The 20,006-nt window shown below is 39.6% G+C and overlaps 1 protein-coding gene across 1 annotated transcript in view; it reads left to right on the top strand.

The window, feature by feature from the left end:
* The window catches only part of DLG2 (discs large MAGUK scaffold protein 2), a 1,041,736-nt gene that overhangs the window by 335,240 nt on the left and 686,490 nt on the right, over positions 1-20,006 (top strand). The window lies entirely within an intron of this gene.

The following is a 20,006-nucleotide window of genomic DNA, read 5'->3' as shown; positions in this document are numbered from 1 at the left end:
TCTTGGGACAAAGCTTGTTGTAAAATTTGACCTTAAACTCTCATCTGTCTCTGCGTACAAATGTGAGATATAGAAGCACAACTGGAGGGTATCTGGAAGTGGCAGTCACGTTGTCCACCAGGGTGTGCGACTGAGGTACAGTATTCCTTGGTAGTAATTCCTCGGTAGTATATAGGATGTGTAAATTCAATTTTTACTACTCATTTCCCACTTGGCAGAGTTACCGATGCTGTCCATAAATTCTCTACTTTGTGTTGTTTCTTTGACCCTCACAGCTAGGGGAGGTGGAGATGAAAGAAAAAAAAAAAAAACAAAACCAAAATTCCTGGAAATAGCCAAGTCAGGGGGATTCAGCCCCTGCCTGCCTCTCTCCTGCAAGGCAAACTAACCCACACAGAGCTTCGCATTGTCAGCTTGCTTTTGGTTTCCAGGCTACCATATCTAAAGTCCAATCTGCCATTTAGACATGACCTTAATTTTTGGAAATCGGTCATGAGTTCCTAACTATTTGAGTGTTTTTGAAAGTTTTGCTAAAAGTCTAAAGACAACCTGGAAAAAAAAAGCAGATTGTGGTAGCATGAGTTGGATTATACAAAACTAGATAATCACAGATGAAGCCAGTGTAAACAAATGCATATAGTTATTTTTTATTACTGAACATGACTTGTATACAATACACCATCTTACATCTATTTGGTGAAAGAAGCTTATGCTTCCAAAGTTGTCTCAAGTTGGCTGTTTATCTTCCTTTTTCAACTATGTTCATTTTATGACTCACAGGCAGAAAACTTGTCTCTTTGGCCAAGTTATTAGTCATGTAAATGCTATTGGAGGTGCAAGAAATGTCAGTCCAAATTAGGAAACTTTTGAAAATCCAGCCAAGGGTGTATCAACTCATAGTTCAAAAATATTTAAATGAAGTTGCACTGGCAGTTACCTCAGCCAGCAGTGCCTTTTTATTCATTAAACCTCAGGAATTCCTATTTTGATGACACTGTAAGATTTCATTGCTCTTTTCATGTTCTTCAGTCACTATTGCTTGAGGCGGGTTGCTTGTCTCAGCTATGAGCTGTTTGCGGTGTTAATACAGCTTTGGGAAATTTTGGTTGCTTTTGAAGGCACTCTGAGGCTTGGTGCCCTTCCCTCCAGTCCTGTGATTTATACTTTGTCCCAGTTTTTGCTTGTTTTGTTTACATGGGTTTTTTTGGTTGAGCAGGTGTTTTGGTTTTTATTTCTTTCCATCCAAGTGATCTATGCCACTTGTAAGTATAAAGAACGAATACCACAACCATGTATGACCATTACAGAATCACCACGCATATCCCTTCCTAAAGCAGTCAAAAGGTGTCCACTGGTTGCTTGTACTTCATGGATGAGTTTATCCAGCATGGAGACTCATAAAGAGACAGATAAAACTTCATGCCACCACTTCTAATTGATGTTCTTCTCAAAGGTGACAATTTCCCTGGCCTTTGCTGATGAAAGTCCAGTGAGTTCAATGCCCTGCTGCCACACGCAATCATTTTGTGTAACCCTCGGCATAAATTTACCTAAGCTTCTTGTCCTCACAGGAGAGACCCTTCTACCTGGGACCTGAGACACTGTCCTTGCCAGCAGCTGCTTCTCTGATAGGTGCTTTTACTTCCATTATAAGAAAAATAGTTCTTAAAAAACCAGTTTAACTACAGTTCAAGAGGGAACAATACATCTAGCAAAAATTTAGGCTCCTAATACCAGTGTTGCAAAAATTAGCTTCTTTTTGCATACAGAAAGTACTGCTGGGCGTAGGGGGAAGAGTTCCACAGCAGAACTGAGACTTTAAAACCTGAAAAATTTAGTTGCACCATTGCCTTCAATCTCAAGTAGCACTGAATGGCTAAGTCACCATGCGACACAAGAAAACTGCAACTAACCTCTCAGAGAGATCACTAATTAACAAGTATACAGTCAATAATATCTTCTTACGTATGGTAGGGTGGACTCCCCACTACTGTAGCTTTTTCACTGCTCTCGAAGAGGCTCCTGAAAGTCACCTACCCACAACCTCTAAGGAGACATGGATAAAAGACCGCAGTGAGGTGGAGGTTGAGGAAGGATATGGAGAGGGATGGAGAGCAGTCATGGGTGGCCCAGTTGGCTGACAGAGAGACAGAGAGGCAGGAACAGGCAGGTAGTTAAAACTACCATGTGGGAAGAGATGAAGCTTCACATTTTTTGCCTGTCCTATGAAAAAAGGGTATGTAAAGAAGAAATATTTTTTCCTTGTTCAATGGGAGAGTCTTCCTTAGCATCAGGAAAGAAATCTCAAAGCGTAGCTAAAGGAGTTTGCTGCTTCTTGCCCTAGTGGAGCTTTTGAGGAGAGATTGCCAGTAAATAATTGAGGCCATTATCAAAAGTAAATTATCTAGTATGGGCTTTACATCTCTTACAAATATGTCCCCAACTTTGGTACAAAATCTAATTCTTGGAAAGCTTTTCAGCATACAATCCGTATTAGTAAGAGAAGTGCTAGATATTATATTCTTTACAAGAAAAAAACCCTGCTAAACCTGTCAATTCCTCAGTAAAAAAAATACAGATATCTCTTCCAGTTCTTGCTTGTGAGATAAAACTCCACAGAAAGAAAGAGTATAGATCATTTTGAGTGTTATTATTTGTCTGAAAATACTGTTCTTGATTCTACTAAAATTCATATCTGTTTAAGTCAAATAATAACAGCAGAGTTATTCCAGATAATATTAGTGTGACAAAAAGTAGAAGCAGGTTCTGTTACCTATCAGACATTTTTTAGCAAGAGAGAGAGAAAGAGAGCATGTGGGAGGAGGTCTCAGTCAGGATATGCCTTTCCAACTAGTCAATGCTTTTCTTTTTTGTGAGTTTTGCATGGGCTGTATGGATATATTTATTTTTATAAAGAACTTTTTTTTTTACTGAAATAAATTTCAGAAAGGCTCTGAATGAGACCTGCACACAAATAGCACTTAAATTCAGTGAATAATTTCAAGCAAAAAGGGAAATCATTGAGAGTTGAAACATTTTGTTTTGAGGTTGTCAATTTTATTGTGAGATGCTGGTCTTTGTATCATGAAAAACTGAATAACTGCTCCATATTTATTACCTCTACAAAACAAAGCAAAGGAAATAAAATAAGACACTGCTGGTGGTTATTGATTACAGCCCCTAGTCTAGTGCTAGGATCTAAGGCTGAAAAGTTTAGAAGCCATAGCCCTACTTATCTAATGAATGATTTCCTACTTTCTACCTTTAAACTGTATACTCCATTTTAACATGTGTGTCTTGAGCAAATTTTTTCACTAGTTGAACTAATTAGCAGCTAATCTTTAGGTAGCTGCAAAGAAAGCATATCATGAAACCGTACCCGAGCAGTCTGTCTGGAGAAGACACTCTGTTGGTGCTTTACAGGCTTCCTGCAGTGCTGAGGGAGAGTTAAGCAGTTGCCATCTAGTGGCAAATGAATTCAAGACTTTGAACGTTTCAGGAGCTGCTGCTTCATCTCTAGCATCGAAAGCTGGTGATGTGAATAGCAAAAACCAAAATAGTGCTATTTGCAGCGAGCAACTGGATCAGGATATGAAACATGAATGGATAAGTCTTCATCCATAAAGAGGACATGGGCTGCATGGTGACCTAAGCTATAGTCTATTTACATCTGTATCCAGTATTTCCCACTTTGACTTACTCTCTGCTATTTTCATACATTGCAAGAGTTCAACATTAAAAAATATGCGTTGTTTTAAATTTCTTTCAGAATCACTATAAGGTCAAGGAAGTTTATTCCCTTTAAAAGCTACGCAGTTGTTGTACACTGCATTTTTCAACTGGGTCCTTTTTCCAACTGCCCTGTCCCACTTCATCTCTGCAGGACAGCACCTGATCTGGCACACCACTAGCAGTGCCAATGCTCACTCTAAGAGTACAATTTCCATTTAGCAAATGCCTAGTTCTCCCCTTTCCAGGGCTTTGGCTTCATTAGCAAAGAAAACAAACCCTGAGCTAATAGAGAAGCAGGATCCCCTCTGGACTTGGCCGTTCCTCGATTTCCTCCCTATGGACCACTGCCAGTCGACTTGCCTGCAAACTCCTTTATGTCCAGTGAGGCAACAGATCTTGCTGAATTACTAAAGCCTCATTACTCTATTCTGATCAACACCTGGTATGGAAATGGAGTGACACAGACCAGTTTCACAGAGACGTCCTGTTGTCTCTTGTCCTACTTTCTGCCCTGGTGAACCCCAATCCACTTCTCCTTCAGGTGTCCAGTCCTGTTGTTACTGGAGGGAGAAGGAGGAGAAAAGGAAGTTCTGATGGAACAAAAATACAGTGGAAAAGGCTAAAATGAGCTGTATTTTTCCCTGTCTACAGGGACCAATTTAATTAAACTCAGTGCAAAACCTTTTCTGGATTGGCAGAAGGTAAGCACCAGTTTGCAGTGAATGTTTCTGTGAGCATCAAACATCTTCAAGTTTGAAAGAGCCGCCTTCTCCTGGCTGTTCCTTGTGTTTGAGTGTCTAGCTCTCAGCCTACACTGGGTAACTTGTAGCCTGAGACTGAGGCTTCACTTTTCTATATCTGTAGTTCTGTTTAGACTTTAAGTCCCTATCCTGTGATTTCACACACTGTATGGCACAATGGAGCCTCAACTTCACCTGGAGTCAGGAGGTGATGTGGAAGAAATTAGAAATAATCGTTATATACAGATATAATATGAACAGCAATAATATCAAGACCGTTTCTATTCCGAGCCTGCCCCAATTGCTTCCATTAGACCACAGATCTACAGAGAAGAGTGCCCAGATGGCATTCCCCGTGCAGCTTTGTTATCAATGTGTTTTAAGGTGGGATTTGTCTTCATGTTAGTTGTCTAAATGATGTCTAAGTCTCTCTGTAGTCCGTGGAGATACAGAGAGAGAAGAAAGGGCATCTCAGAAGGATAATTATACTTCAAACAGGTACCCAAATTAGGTGGAGAAATTGCCTTCTGGAGGTGCTTCTCTCTCTTCATTGATTTTAGAGGCGCTGAAGGTAGATACAAGTAAAGAAGCAGCCTGAGGTTGTTCTTTGGCCCAGAGCCCTACAGGCGTGGAAGAGCTTACAGCCACACTGTTGAGCTCTACTGTTCTCCAAAGTGGTGAGGATGCATCTAAACTGCCTATTGGGAATGGGGCTTGGTCTGTGCTATCTACTGAACCATGCCCAGGGATTGTCTGGACCAATGGTCATTGACATGAGTCAAAACCTTGCTATTTTCATAATATAACAGTAAACTCAGCTGACTCCTAGCACTCAGCAAAATTTAGTAGTGCTGTTAAATTTGCTTGTGTAGGTGTATCCAACATGACTTAGAGTAAACACCAACATCGTAAAGAATTCAGATTAAATAAGGTGAATTTTACTATTAGCAATTGTCGTATACTGTATTCTCAGTCTGTAAGTAGGAATGCGACTCTGTGAACTATTCAGCATATATCTTTGGAGTCAAACTGGGCTCTTTTTCTCAAATAATCAGCAGTCGCAGAAGCTGCCCAGTGCAAAGATTTCTTTCAAGGACACACCTGTTTTGTCATTGCTTCCAGCAAAGTTTTACAAAATAATCTGTTGATTTTGTACAAGGAGTACTATGATATAGTAGGGATGATAGGGATCACCTCTACTATATAATAAATAATCCACTGTCTCTGGTAGAAATAAACCTATCTCCAGTTGGCTCTCAGTATTTCTGGAAATGGATTCATTTGTTTCACTCTTTTTCTAGAGGTGAATGTTACCTCATTATCATGTAAGGAAGGAATCACTAACATTCATTTTTTGACTTTGTATAACTGAAAAATCCAGACAAATGTTCCATGTCATGCCTAGCAGCACGGAGTAGCTTGGAAGATGGAGTTGCCCAGTTCTTCAGTACACCCAGTCCTGTGTCACATCTTTATCGGCCTTTAAAACCTCTTGATTCCTATTCAGAGGTAATATCTTATAAAACTGAATTGTATAATTTGATGTCAGCTTGATTCTCCCTCATTAAAAGCGTGACAGTGCAAGTAATGCCTTCAGTAATCAGGATGAAATGTGGATATGATTTTCTAGGACTTGCATGTCCTTGGGGGACCTGAGAAGTGCATTGGTTGTAGATGGACCAGCAAGGAAGGAAATGAAATACCTGAGACTGACCAAGGTCTAAGAGTTATACCTGCTCTTGCAATAACTTTTTTAGCCAAACTCCTATCTTACTAAAGAAAGTTCAGCTAAAAAGGTTTATTTTGTCTAGAAAGAATAAACCAAGTCTGTGTTTAAATATTTACCAATGGGTGGGTTAGTTTGTTATTATTATGGAATACAGTGGCACATAAATGGAATCTGTTCTTTTTCCATGTCGTTCAGGTTACTAGCATCTAGGGGTGGTTCCTGGCTCTGGAGCATATGGACTTTAGGTTTCCTTGTTATGAGAAAACGTAGGTTAGGAATGTTTACAGATATTCTCCATTTGGCCTAACAGAAACTAGTCAAGTTGATAAATTTCTTGATTATAGCTTAGGCACTGAAAATTTGGTAATGTTACTTTATGCTGGTTTTACCATTCACACTTTCAAGTTGAGAGATACATTTTCTCATTTTCGTCCTTTCAGGGAACATATTTTTATTACTGAAAAAACAGATTTCAGTAAAGGAAACTGAAACGAGATAAGCTTTTGGTTTTCACTGCAGCTTCTGAGTTTAGGACTATAAAAGTTCAGCAAAAAATAGCAACTGCTATTTACTTCAGACAAAGGATGAGGTTAATCTGTGGCTAGTCTTGAAAAAAAGCAAGCACTCTTACACATATCTGTGCATTTATGTTTCTCCCAATGGGCCAATTAGCATCTGCTTCTGCTAAGCACTGATCACTTCCTACAAAAAGAGAAGGATCCTCCCCTCTTTCTGACTCTAATGGAAGTTGAGGGCACTAAAACCCACTATCAGCATCTGGCCCTTAGAGATTAATGGCACTATGCAAAGAGTATTGCTAAACAATATACAGCACAGAAGGCATTTTTGGAACACTGCAAAAATAGAGTCCCATTTTAAGACTCTCATTACTGTCATATAAAACAGATGGGAAAGATATGAAAGTTTAAGATTATAGTAAAAAAAAAAAATTCCTGTGCCAAATGCAACTTCTGAGAAAGTTTGTAATAGATTGACAGGAACTAGATTTAAAAAAAGAAGAAAAAAAATTGGCAAGCATTGCAAAAGAGAAAACTGTATCAAAAGAGATAGCCAGAATAATGATCTAAGAAACAGCACACTCTGGAAATGTCAGAAAAATGGAAAAATATGTTTTACTGCTGCTTTCATAGAAAATCGAAGGGAAGGATTATAACTTCAATGCAAAATAATGATCAGAAACAGGAAGACAAACATTTGCTATTAGTAAACTTCGTCCCCTGCAAAACCAGTGTCACTGAGCTCTTAAATGAAAAATTCCTGTCATTGTGTATATTTTTTACAGTATTGGGGTCCAGGAAGTGGAAAGATATAGAAAAGGTAGTCCTTAGGTAAATTGTGTCATATGGAAATTTGGTTATATGATATTAAGCTTTCTGTCTCCATTCATTGTCTGTGTGAGTGCACAGAGATAATGATTAACTAGGGACTAATTTTCAAATGTCTGTGTATAAGATTACGTGACTAAGTCTTTTAACATCTTTTGTCACTCACCTCAGCAGATAAACTAATGTTAATTATCTACGTTCAGACAGCCAGGTTTAAAATGTGGGCCTTTATTTGCCATTTTAATTAATGGACTCAAGTTCTGTGTTGCAAGAATTTTCCTTTCTTGATAGATCTTGTAAAAGTGATGTGTCTATCTGTGTTTAAGTACCAGTACATCAGTGTACCTGGTACATCAGTGTCTGCTTATGCATTTTTCATCCTCCTGAGGACAGGTGATTTGACTTTCAAAACTCATTTGTAATTAAAACTTCAGAGAACTTTTACCTGTGTGTCAGTACATGAAAACTGATCATGCAGAAAAAATCACCCAAAGAGTGTGAAAAGTCCAGTTTTGCAACTTGAGTGGCACGGGAAGCACAAGCCTTTGAACATTTTAAAGCCATTATAACAAACTCAGCTGCTATAGACAGTGGAAGATGTCAACCTGCTTCCCCAGAACCGCTGCCCCTCAGGAGCTGCGCTTATTCTTTTCTTTGACCTTTAATGTTGACAGCAATGGAGGCAAATGACAGCAGATGATACCAGAGTCAGCAGCAGTCAAGTCACTTTGTCAAACATTCTTCTTTTCACAGCTCTTAATGCAGATTTAACGGGTTTACCAGAGCAGATGGAAAGAGGAGTGGAAGAGGAATAGATGGGAGAGCAGGGTAAGGGTCACCACTCTCCAAGAAGAAAGGTTTGCGAGGGAGGAATGTAGCGGTTATAAGCAGTAGATTACATAAGGAAGGAGAAAGCATAACTCAAAAACAGTTGTCCTCTCAGTAATACTGTCTATGATGCTTTTTTTTTTTTTTTTTTTGCCTGCTCTTACTTATTACACATTGGGAATGTCTGGAAGAGCTCCAAAACTGACCCTTTCCTATATGGAATTTAGCAAGCAAAAATGTGTCTAAAAAGGTAAGAAGTACTAAGACATATGAATGGAAGGGATATTGTACATTTTGGACAAAGCTTGTTAGAAAAGTTGGAAAATCTTGAGAAAGAAATTAAAGCTGCACAAGCAAATGTCTCTCTCTAAATTCAGGCTAGAAAAATATACAGATAGTTTTTGTTTGGGGAAAAAAGCCTCTTGCAAGGACCAGGGTGAGTATTGGGTTTTCAATGTGTGTTCTCAGATGGAGGGAAATTCAGAGAGAGTACTTCATGAATTTACAGGTTATAAGCTATACAAGTGTTTTATTTTAGAGCTTGGCAGCTAGTATCCAAATTGTTTCATAATTCTGTCCAAGTTATTGATGTTTTTGGCATTATAATTATAGCAATCAGTGTTAGTAAGTGCTTTATAAGCTTTAAATTAGTCATGTTAAGAATTTTCGATTTTCACTTAGCTCATAGGCTATATTGAGACATTGCTGTATCTCAGGAAGGCCTTAGCAATCCCAAAAATCAGCTTTAGTGGATTGCCATTCCAGCCGGGAGATCTGTGCTCTCTGTTGACAGACATCCAATGCATTTCAGCAGTGATAATGATAATAATATGATAATCCAGATGAGTGTGAGTGAGCAGCTACTGTCATCGTATTAAATAAAATTAGTGAGTTCCCTTTGTCACTTAGAAAGTCAATTTGTCCTATACATTTTCATTCTGGGGTCAAATCTAGGTAAGTCTATAGCTCAGTCGGCACATCTGCAAGGATTTAGTTTGTAACTAAATTTTGTAAACAAAATCTAGGTCCCTCTTTATGCACTTATTTAATGTCAGACCAGAGGATACAGTGGAATATATAGCAATGATCACCTTTGCAGCCCTACAAAGGTATATGTTCTGTGAAAACTGGTAAAAAGTGAACACATGGGGGGTCTGGATGCCCTTTGGTTGGGAGTACCTACTGAGCTGAGTGGCATTTTCAGCTGTGACACAGTCTCACCACAGCAAGTTCTACGGAAATTGTGAAGGAGTGCAAACTCCAATACTTAGAGTCATTCTGAGAATGAAGAACTGACTTCTGAATTTGACTTCAAAACCTCGTGTTCTCCATTTTTGTTCATAAATCCTTGTTCGAAGCAAGTTGCCTTTTGTTGCTTTCATCAAGTATTGTCAAAATTTCAGTGAAGGAGCTGACCCGTTGGAGTATTGCCACCGACTTCCCTGAAAGCACGACTTGCAGCTGGAAGCAAGATTTATAGGCTTCAAATTATCCATCTTTACTGCTGCTAAACTAAAGAAAGTAAGAAAAACATCCACTTCCAAGCCACAAACCTCTGCCTTTGTGACTTTGGTGTCAAAGGTGTCCTTGCCTCCCTTTGCTTGTTTAGATTTTATTTATTGAGGGGTTTATAGTAACTTCTGCCTGCAAGACTGCTCTTGTAACTTCTTTTGTCCCATTTCTCTATTTTAATTTAAATGTTAACCTTTCTGATTTGTAAGTATCTTCATTTTCCTGGTGGCAATTTGTTTCTTTTTTCTTTTATTTTCTTGAGGTATGCTGGCTTTTCCCATTATCTAGTGCCTGTCCTTAAACCAATGAATAGGCTGTAAAAATGGTGTCAGTGACATCTCCTCCTGCAGAAGTGAGCAGACAAAGGGACCCTCTGGGCTTCCGACGCCGTGATTATGAAGGGACAATGGCAGCTCTCTGCCAGCACTGCACGCCAGGCATTGCTCCTCTACGGCTCTGGCATAGCAAGTCCAAAAATGCTCACAGAATAGATACTGATGGTATTGCTTTTGTACAATCACAAACATTGTGTGGGAAAATATATTGGATTCTCTACCGTGGCTAGTGTTTTTAGTATTTTTAGATTTTTTTTTTTCTTCTTGATTTTCCTATGTTTTGGAATGACATGGCAATCAGCTAGTACTTCCCCAGAAATCAGAATAAACTGCAGAATTTGGCATTAGTGTTTTGTGGAAATTAGGAGACATTGTTACATGGCATTTTAGTCCAGCACGATGCCTGGATGCCTGTGTATATATTCTAGCTGCATCATTTCTGGCTATACTGCAGAAAGTGATGGCCCCCACAGCTCCCAAATATGTTCAGTTAGCTTCCCAGTAACTCAACAAGGGATGTTTTTGTGACAGACAAATGGTTAATTGTTGAACGAAGAAATAGTAGTTGCCTTGGTAGCAATAATCACGGTCTGGCTATATTTATACAAACAGAATGTAACATCAACCAATAATTATTTTTAATGCATTATTTTTCAAAGATTAAAATAACTCCTGGCATGTCTGTGAAAAGGTAATATCCTTGAAATGGCAAGTTTTAGCATAACTTGGAAGTGTTGGGTGTCCTCAAAGTCATGTTGCAGAAAACATGGTGAAAAAGGTTTCCTTAATGAAAAAAAACCCCAAAACAACCAACCAGACAAAACAGACTAAAGGGGAATGCAAAGCAGCAGTAAAACAGAATTGATACAGAAAGTGTGGAATAAAAGACAAGAAATGTGTAGAAGATACAAAACTATTGTTGTTAAAGTAAACTAAAGACAGCAATACAATGTCTATGACTGCTGAAATTAGGAGCAATGAGAGGCAAAATGTGTATAGATGGATGTCCATTTTACACGCTGGGACCTGCAGCAAGGAAAAATCCTAGTTTGGATATTCAGATATGAGTCTCAGAGAAGGACTCGAATAACGCTGTAAGCAATTTTTCCAAAATGCTCTTCTGAGTGCAGGACTGTGACTAGAAAATGTGGTGTGACCCTTGGGTGAATAAAAAAATTAGCAAGAAATAGAAATGTGGTCTAACATTTTATGTAGCACTAATAAGATACGTGCTAGAATCTTGTCTAAGTCCCTATTTTGAGACAGATATGGAAGCAGTGGAGAGCATGAAAAAGAAGATGAAAAAAATAATCCTTCCCAAAAGAGGCTAAAGGACGTCAATCTGTTCCACTTGCTGAAAGGGTGGAGGTGATTTGATTACTGGGCTTGGATTCCCACATCAAGAGAAAGTATGAAGGGGTTTTCCAGCTCACTGGGAAAGATTTAAAGTTATCTGATGAGCTGAAAGCAGAAATCAGATAAGACAGCACCACTTAGCAGTGAGGGTAAACATTAGAGCACCTTACCAGTTCTTAAAATGAAATTAGATAACCTTCTTTAAAGATCTGCCTTAAATCTGTCTTCTGGGAGACATCCTGTGCCCTGCGCTTGCAGGGGTCTGGCTGCCTCGTTCCTTCTGACCTTGCTGTCAATCAAAAGACATGTCCCATTTACCCATTTTATGGGTTGTGGCCAGAGCACAGTAAGATCAGCATTGCTTTCAACATGCTCCTAATGCTTCCCGGGCAATGTTAAGATAATGATTGTCGTCATTGTTTTGATGACTTGTAGTCAATAGCTATAATCAAGTCTTCATATATATATATACACCTATATATATATATATGGATATGTATCATACTGAATGGTCTAGGAAAGATGGAAAGGGATCAGGTCTTTGTTTTTTTTTCACATTACAAAATCTAGTGTGTACATTATGAAAACATTAAGTACCAGACTTAAAACTAAAGCTTTCTGACAGAGTGCATAATTACACAGCATAAATGTATAATTATAAATATTATGCATTTATGGAGGATAAATCTATCAATGGATATTAAACCCAACGGTGTGAATACTGTATCTAATTCAAGAAAATATTAATTGTTGAGAACTGGGACAGTTTTCCAAAAAGAAAGATCATATATATATTGTTTGCAAAATCCTTGCTAAATATTCATTAATAGCTATTGTCAGAACCAGAAGAGTAGATTAGGCGGTTCTGTGATCCAGGAGAGTACCCGTTCTCTCCTTAAACCTCATATTTTAAGAATATCCAGTTGATCACAAGGTTCAGGTAGGATTATTTTCCTCCATGATCCAAGGTGAATATGTATGCTCAGAAATGAATATTTTTTTCCCTTCCCTTAAAACATCAACATTGGATGCAACTGAAGAAGGCATGCCAGACTGAGTAGGCCAGCACTCTGAGGGGGTATTGAGAATCCTCTGATTTAAGTGCTTGGCTGGTACATCTTAGCCAGCTAGTGAGGATTAAATTTATCATGAGACTTGGGGACAGAGGTGAATTTTCCACAAGTCAGATTAGAAGGAACCTTGGGATTTTTTTCAGTTTTTGTTATAGCTTGGAGCATGGATCATTTCTCACCTAATCAATTCCCTGTTATTGTTGAAGCCCAAGGTAACACCTTGTTCTTTTCTATCCCCTGCCTATGGCACTTAATAATTTAGTTTTTCATGGGCTGAAATGATGTAGTTTAGCTCAAATTACTGGGCTCAGTACAAGGTAAATGGAGGAAAATTAATGTCTTGTGTTACAGAGTTCAGTCTGAGTCGTCTAATCATTCCTTCTGGTATTAAACATAAAACTTTGCCTGGCAAATTAATTTGGCCTGAAAAGTCAAAAGTGGAGGGAATTTTAGAAAGGCTGAGGGGAGTTTTCCTGCAAACTTTGAAAAGAGAGTGTCAATTTTTTTTTGTTTCTATTGTGTGGCTAACTTAGTTTGAAATCAAAACTTTTGTCTAATGTTTCCTGTATATTTTTTTTTCAAATTTTCCATGTAGTTAAATGTACTCAAAGCTGTAGGTTCAGAATATATAATGCAATAACAACAACAATGTAGTTAGAATTTGGAGTTCATTTTAGAGATAATTTGGGGCCAGCCCTTCTAACAATGATTGAAGGAGAATTACCTATCTACTCCTGGGACAGTCAGTGCCAATTTGACCACTGCATATAGTGGGATCAAGATAAGTTTTCTCATTGCTGTCTTTCTCTGCCATTACACTATATATTTACTATTATTTTGGTAGGGAATTCCCTGGATAGCATGATATTAACTGTGCTGACTATGCCTAGCCATAAAGAAAACCTTCCTGGAGGGGAATCTTGGTTCCCAGGCTTGGTGATACATAGTGCCTGCCTCCTCAAGAGCAGGTATGTCATACCCACACTGCACACCCCGATATCTTCTGGACCTGATGTATCTTCCCTGGGGATCTAGAACAACTTCACCTTTTTTTATAGGTTTTCAGTGCAAAATGCCAGAGCTTACAATGTTGCAGTCCAGCAGTTTGGTACTTCAGCAGAAAGCTAAAAGTGTGGTGGTGTGCTCCAGCGCGTGGGATGAGCCTGAGGACATACCCTGCTGGCATAATGTTGGGGGCCTGGTCTAAGGTGTCCCCAGCTAGAACTCCAATTTCAACTCCAGGGGAACAAATAAATTTTTTTCCAAAAAACTGCCGTGTGAGAACATACTTAGAACCTTATAAAATCACAGCCCAGGACCAGCAAATGAGCAGAGGAATTAAGTTATTTGATAGTAGAGAAGCAGCCAGTGTTGATTTTTTCCCCATTCAGATGCAGGGGACAAGTTAACTGGGGAAGGAGCAGCATTCAGAGGTTTCACAGGTCATGTTCTGGCTTTTATTTTTCTTTCCCAGATGAGACGCTAAATGTCACATGAGAAACTCAGTGGTGGGCAGGAGATCTTGGCCTTCAGAAAGAGCAGTGGCCATCTTTCAGTTTGTGAATATTATCTTGATCCTGTGTTGAGGTGGACTACAGTCAAACACCTTCACCCACCCTTGTTCCCAGTCTCCATCAAGAAGGAAAGCCCAGTTTGGGAAGTCAGCCCATTCTCTATCCATTGCTTGGTTGTGAATTTGAATGAAATAACTAGCTCCAAAATAAAGGATAACGTGTTTTGGAAGGGAAAGGCTGGAGTTCAAGCACTGGTGTATTGTTTTCTTAGAAAATTACAATGGTTTTGCATAACATTTAGCAAAACCAGTTCCATTTTAGGATTGATTGAAGCAAGTTGTACAGCACAATTGTAGTATGATAAATAGAAATCACAGTATTTGTTCTTGACAGACATCATTTAAGCTAAAGGAGAATAGATTCTTTTTTGTCAGTATTGCCAAGATTTTAAGCTCCGTCACCAGAGCACACATGTAAGAGATATTCAAAAGCTATAGTGAAAGTTGAAGCTTGATCTCTCCCAATAAGGACACATGGGCTGAAATGTAGCTGAAGAGGGAACTTATATCTTCCTCAAGGGATTGAGAAAGCAATATGGGAGGTACAGGAGTGCATGGGCTCCTATGGCAGTTGTGTAAAGAAAAAAGCTATACAGAGTAAAAGTTTGGGGAAAGAACTATTTGTTCTATGTCACTTTGAAAATATTTGTTTGAATTAATAAATCACCTCCTGAGGAAATGGCTTAAAAGACATTTGGGCAAGGTTAAACCCACAGTAGATTTTAAGCAGCTGAGTGTAAAACTGAATTGTTAAAACCACCTCCATGACTCCCTGACCCTGGACACGCTGAAAAGGTGCAGAGGCCCCTGGTTTTGCCCGAAACATGGGTGGTTTTGATGACAGGACAATGGTGTTGTTTTGCCATCTCTTCCACCCCAGTGTCATCTTCCCTCCTGGAATAGCTGTTAGGGCTGGCTGGGTTTTTTTGAGTTGGAAGAATTAGATGGTAGAAAGTCACAGTTAGATGGTAGAAAGTCACACCAGGCTGTCTTTTGCTGTTTGAGCTGGGCAATAGAAAATTCTGAGGAGACAAACATATCTAAAGTTTCCCATTCCTGCAAAGCATAGGCTCTCCTCTCTGGTAGTGAGCCACAGCCTCAGCTGCTCTGCTGGAGCTGGGCTTCACACTGGCGGTCCTGGACCCCAGGAGTAGACAACAAAGTCTGCAGCTCCTCTTTATTTCACATCTATGTTAACAGAGCACGCTCCAGAAGCCAGGAGATGTGCATTCCCTCTATCAAGAGGGAAAAAAACTGGAGAAACAAACATTAAGCCTCATTCAGTATGACGAAGTGAGTATTTCTGAGTATATAGGTGTATATGGAAGTTTAACTCATAATCACTAACGTGTATTACTTTGGCAAACCACAGCAAAGGTTTTTCACCATCACCCAGTCCAAGACCAAAGATGAAACCAAGCTGGAGTATTGAATGGAGACACCTTGTCTCCATAGGCTCATGCACCCCATGTCTTGCCAAGGTAGCTTGGATACCTGAAGGAATTACTCAGAGAAGTACAGGTTCTGACTAAGGCAGGGTGGCAGCATGAAATAAGTAGGTGGGCTTAGTGCAGCATCTAGTGGACAAATGTCCACATCACAAAAAAACTTGTGTTTCTGGCTGACTATTGCAGGAAGAATCAGCAAAGGACCAAGGGACCACGGAGAAAAGCAAAATCCACTTCAGCTGTGAGAGGCATCACTCTTCCTAATGAGGCACAGTGGCAAATGGAAGAAACTCATCCTAATATTACCCATTTTATAAATGTGAAATAGATAAATAGGGAACCTGAGGCAACATAGATTGATTTAAATCAAAATTAATTAAGTCACTGGTTATAATAATGAATTAAATCAGAGGCAGGAAATCTTCAGTTAAACTGTGATTTTTTTATTCGTTTGCATTTTATGTCCTAAGGAATCTTTCTCATTGACTGGTCCAATGACTTAAATATGGTGATGTGCAGACAGGTATGGTTTTTTTCACAAAACTTGATTCTCCTTATTTCCTAGTGGGAAGGATATATGAAGAATGGTGCACAATACCTACCTTCATTGAATAAATTATATTGTTTGTAATATACTTTCTCTGTCCTAATTTCTTTATTTTTACATTGCATTTGAATTTAATTGGTTGCTAAGTTAATTAGAGAGATGGTGGATTGAAAATCTGATGTGTTGGTGTCCAACAGAGCAAACAGATAATCAGTGGGATTTTCAAAACTGATAAGCAGCCAGACACTTCATTCTCAATAAGATAAATATATCTGAACCAAGTCAGAATTAGGTGCCTAGTCTTAGTAGATACTTTTCAAAGTCTTACATTTTTAGGTACTTCAAAAAACTGGCCACTGTTCTTTAAATTTTAGTTATTGTAGATCTCATATTGTCCTATCTGGTTTTTATTTATATATTGGAAGAGGAGAACAGCATGTCTGCTAATTAATTTCTGAATCATTTTCTCAGATTTCAATGGATTAATTCACAGGAGGAAAATATTCCTGCTGCATCTGATAATAAATAGAAACTAAAAGAAAGGAAGGCAAATGCTTATTTACACAACAAAAGCAGAAAGTACTGGCCTTTGGAAAATATGTAAATATTTACATTCAGTCTTTTGTAAAAACTACAATACATGGTAATGTGACATATTTATGAAGTTTGAGTTGTCATAAAAAATAGCAATTTCTCAGTTTCAGCTATGTCACTATGGAAAAAGGTAGCACTCCTTAACTTTAAAATCTGGAGCAATACACTTTGTTATTTCTTTAACTGGTTGTAGTAATTTTAGTAAGTCTAGACTTAGCATAAGTTATCATGAGTCTGAATTTTAATGCTTTTATTTTTAAAAAGAAAAATATATTAAATTTAAAATCTCAACAAATCTGATTTTTAAAAGTGGGTTTTCTTCTTTTAGTTTTAAAACGTTTAACTACCCTACTGACCATTGGGCCATTATGGACCAATGCCTTCTTTGCCCCATATCTTGTCCCTGGATGTGAAGTCTCTCGTCATCAGGGCCCCAAGCACCCATGGGATGTTCTCATCAACTTTCCCCCGCTTTGGGCATATACATTGGCTGGAAGAGGGAACTTGACGGTGGAGACTCTATGGAGGGTGAGGCCCGTTTTCGTCTCACCTGTGGGCAGAGCACCAGGGAGTGATGTCCACTGGCTCATTTGGTACCTCCAGGGAGCAGAGTGCTGTAGCGGGTGCTCTGCTCAGGTTGCCCCTCTGGTTCCCTACCAACATATTTTTGATTCTGTGGCGCTTGTACCATTTTTCTTTTCTCACTTGTGCCTTCACCATGCCCAATCAGTTGGTTTTCTCATTTTCCTCTTCTTTCATCCTGTCTCTCCCTGGGAGGGCTTTATGGTGCAGTAACAGTAGGAGAGTTTGTTTAAGGAGAGCATGTGACTGTGGCGGCTTTCTATGATCTTTCTGATCTCTACAAATTCATAGATTCATAGAATCATAGAATCATAGAATGGTTTGGGTTGGAAAGGACCTTAAAGATCATCTAGTTCCAACCCCCCTGCCATGGGCAGGGACACCTGCCACCAGACCAGGTTGCTCAAAGCCCCATCCAACCTGGTCTTGAACACTTCCAGGGATGGGACATCCACAACTTCTCTGGGCAACCTGGTCCAGTGCCTCACCACCCTCATAGTGAAAAATTCTTCCTTCTGTCTAATCTAAATCTACCCTCTTTCAGTTTAAAGCCATTACCCCTTTTCCTATCATTACATGCCCTTGTAAAATGTCCCTCTCCAGCTTTCTTGTAGGCCCACTTCAGGTACTGGAAGGCTGCAATCAGGTGTCCCCGAAGACTTCTCTTCTGCAGGCTGAACAACCCCAACTCTCTCAGCCTGTCTTCATAGGAGAAGTGCTCCAGCCCTTTGATCATCTTCATGGTCCTCCTCTGGACTCGCTTCAACATGTTGGGGGCCCCAGAGCTGAATGCAGCACTCCAGGTGGGGTTTCACAAGAGTGAGGGAGAATCACCTCCTTCGACCTGCTGGTCACACTTCTTTGGATGCAGCCCAGGATACAGTTGGCTTCATCCTGGATTCCATTCTCTTCTTAATCCAGCTTCTTCTAGGTCATTAAAACTACTGTTAAAATGCAGTGGTGTCCCTAGGATTGTTTTTATTACATCAGACTTGGCCATGATTGCCATAAATCTATGATAAAATGCATAGAGGTGTGAGTGAGGGGTACCCATGGACATCATTTACTTTGACTCTAGCAAGACTTGCCTGACATGCCTCCTTTTGGGTCCAGGTTGGGATGTTATTGTTTGGGTGGCTGGACAACTAGACGAGTAACAAACTGGTTGAATGATTAGACTTAGAGGGTAGTGGTTAGTGGGTTACTCTCTACCTCGAGACTGGTGACAAGTGGAGTACCACAGGAGTCTATCCTGGGACCTGTCCTCTTTATCAACTGCTCTTTATCAATGACGTGGAGATGAGGAGTACATGCTTGCCAAGTCAGCAGACACCACAGTTTGGGGAGAAGTTGACATGCTTAAGGGCAGGGCTACCATCCACAGGGACCTGGACAGTCTGGAGGATGAGACCAACAGAAACCTCATGAAATTCAACACATATGAACAGGACTAGAGCCAGAATATCCAGGGAAGTGATTATCTCCCTCTTCTCGGAGTGTGTTAGACCCCATGCATCTTCCAGCACAAGGAAGATGTTGATAAATTCAAGCAAGTTTAGCAGACATCCACCAAGATGGTCAGAGCTGGAGCACTTTCCCTTTGAGGAGAGACTGAAAGACCCAGGCTTGTTCAGCTTTTGAAGGGATGGCTTCAAGGGGGACCTAACCACAGACCCCAGTGGCTGCAAGTTGGTCCTCAAGGAGATGGAGCCAGGCTTTTCACAGTGGCACATGGTGGAAGGACGAGAGGTAATTGGCATATATTGAAATGAGAGAGGTTCAGAATGGGTGTAAGGAGAAACTTTCACCACTGGAACAGCCAAACAGTGGGCCAGGTTGCCTAGAAAGGCTGTGCAGTCTCCATCCTTGGGAGTTTTCAAGACAGCTGGATAAACCCCTGAGTAACCTTGTCTGACTTCATAGTTGATCCTGTTTTGAGCAGGAGTTTGGACCAGAGACTGCCTGAGGTCCCTTCCAACATCAATTATCCTGTGATTCTGAGATCTAAATTTCTTCACATTAAATAATGCATGGCATAGAACATTCCTTGCTCCTAGTAAAAACACCCCGGTCTTCCGTCTTCCTTCCTGTAAAAAAAAGAAACATTTTTTAGAACTGTCAGATTTTCTCATGGTATGAGAAATGTGTCTGCACTGAAAACTGGCAATATATTCCATTGTGCAAGATAGCTGTAAGAAACCTCTACAGAAACATCTAATATCAGGAACGGTCAGTAAGAACTATGTTTCTTCATCTTGAGATATTTTTCAGTTTATCTTTCTTTAGAACAGAGTAGTGGAAGTTAAAATTAACCCTCCTTTGGTTGTAGAATGTTTCTAGCCCACATAATTGCAGAGAAATACTTTAAAATATGACCTGCATGCACCCTGATGTCTCAAATAAGACAAACAGATTATGGGTAGAGTTTCCATTTCTGCTTAAACTCCTCCGTAGGGTCAAGTTTCAACTGGTTGATATCACTGCATCAAAGTCTGCTCAAGAGCAGTTGGTAGGAGACTCCAGATGGGCGTTTCTGGCTGTGATATTCATAATGGATCAGCAACCACAGTAGTAGATACAGTTCTCCCACAGCTACCGAATCCTGTTCAGC

The sequence above is a fragment of the Calonectris borealis genome, chromosome 1, assembly GCF_964195595.1.
Source record: "Calonectris borealis chromosome 1, bCalBor7.hap1.2, whole genome shotgun sequence".
Lineage (NCBI taxonomy): Eukaryota > Metazoa > Chordata > Aves > Procellariiformes > Procellariidae > Calonectris > Calonectris borealis.
This window is presented reverse-complemented; position numbering and strand designations above follow the sequence as displayed.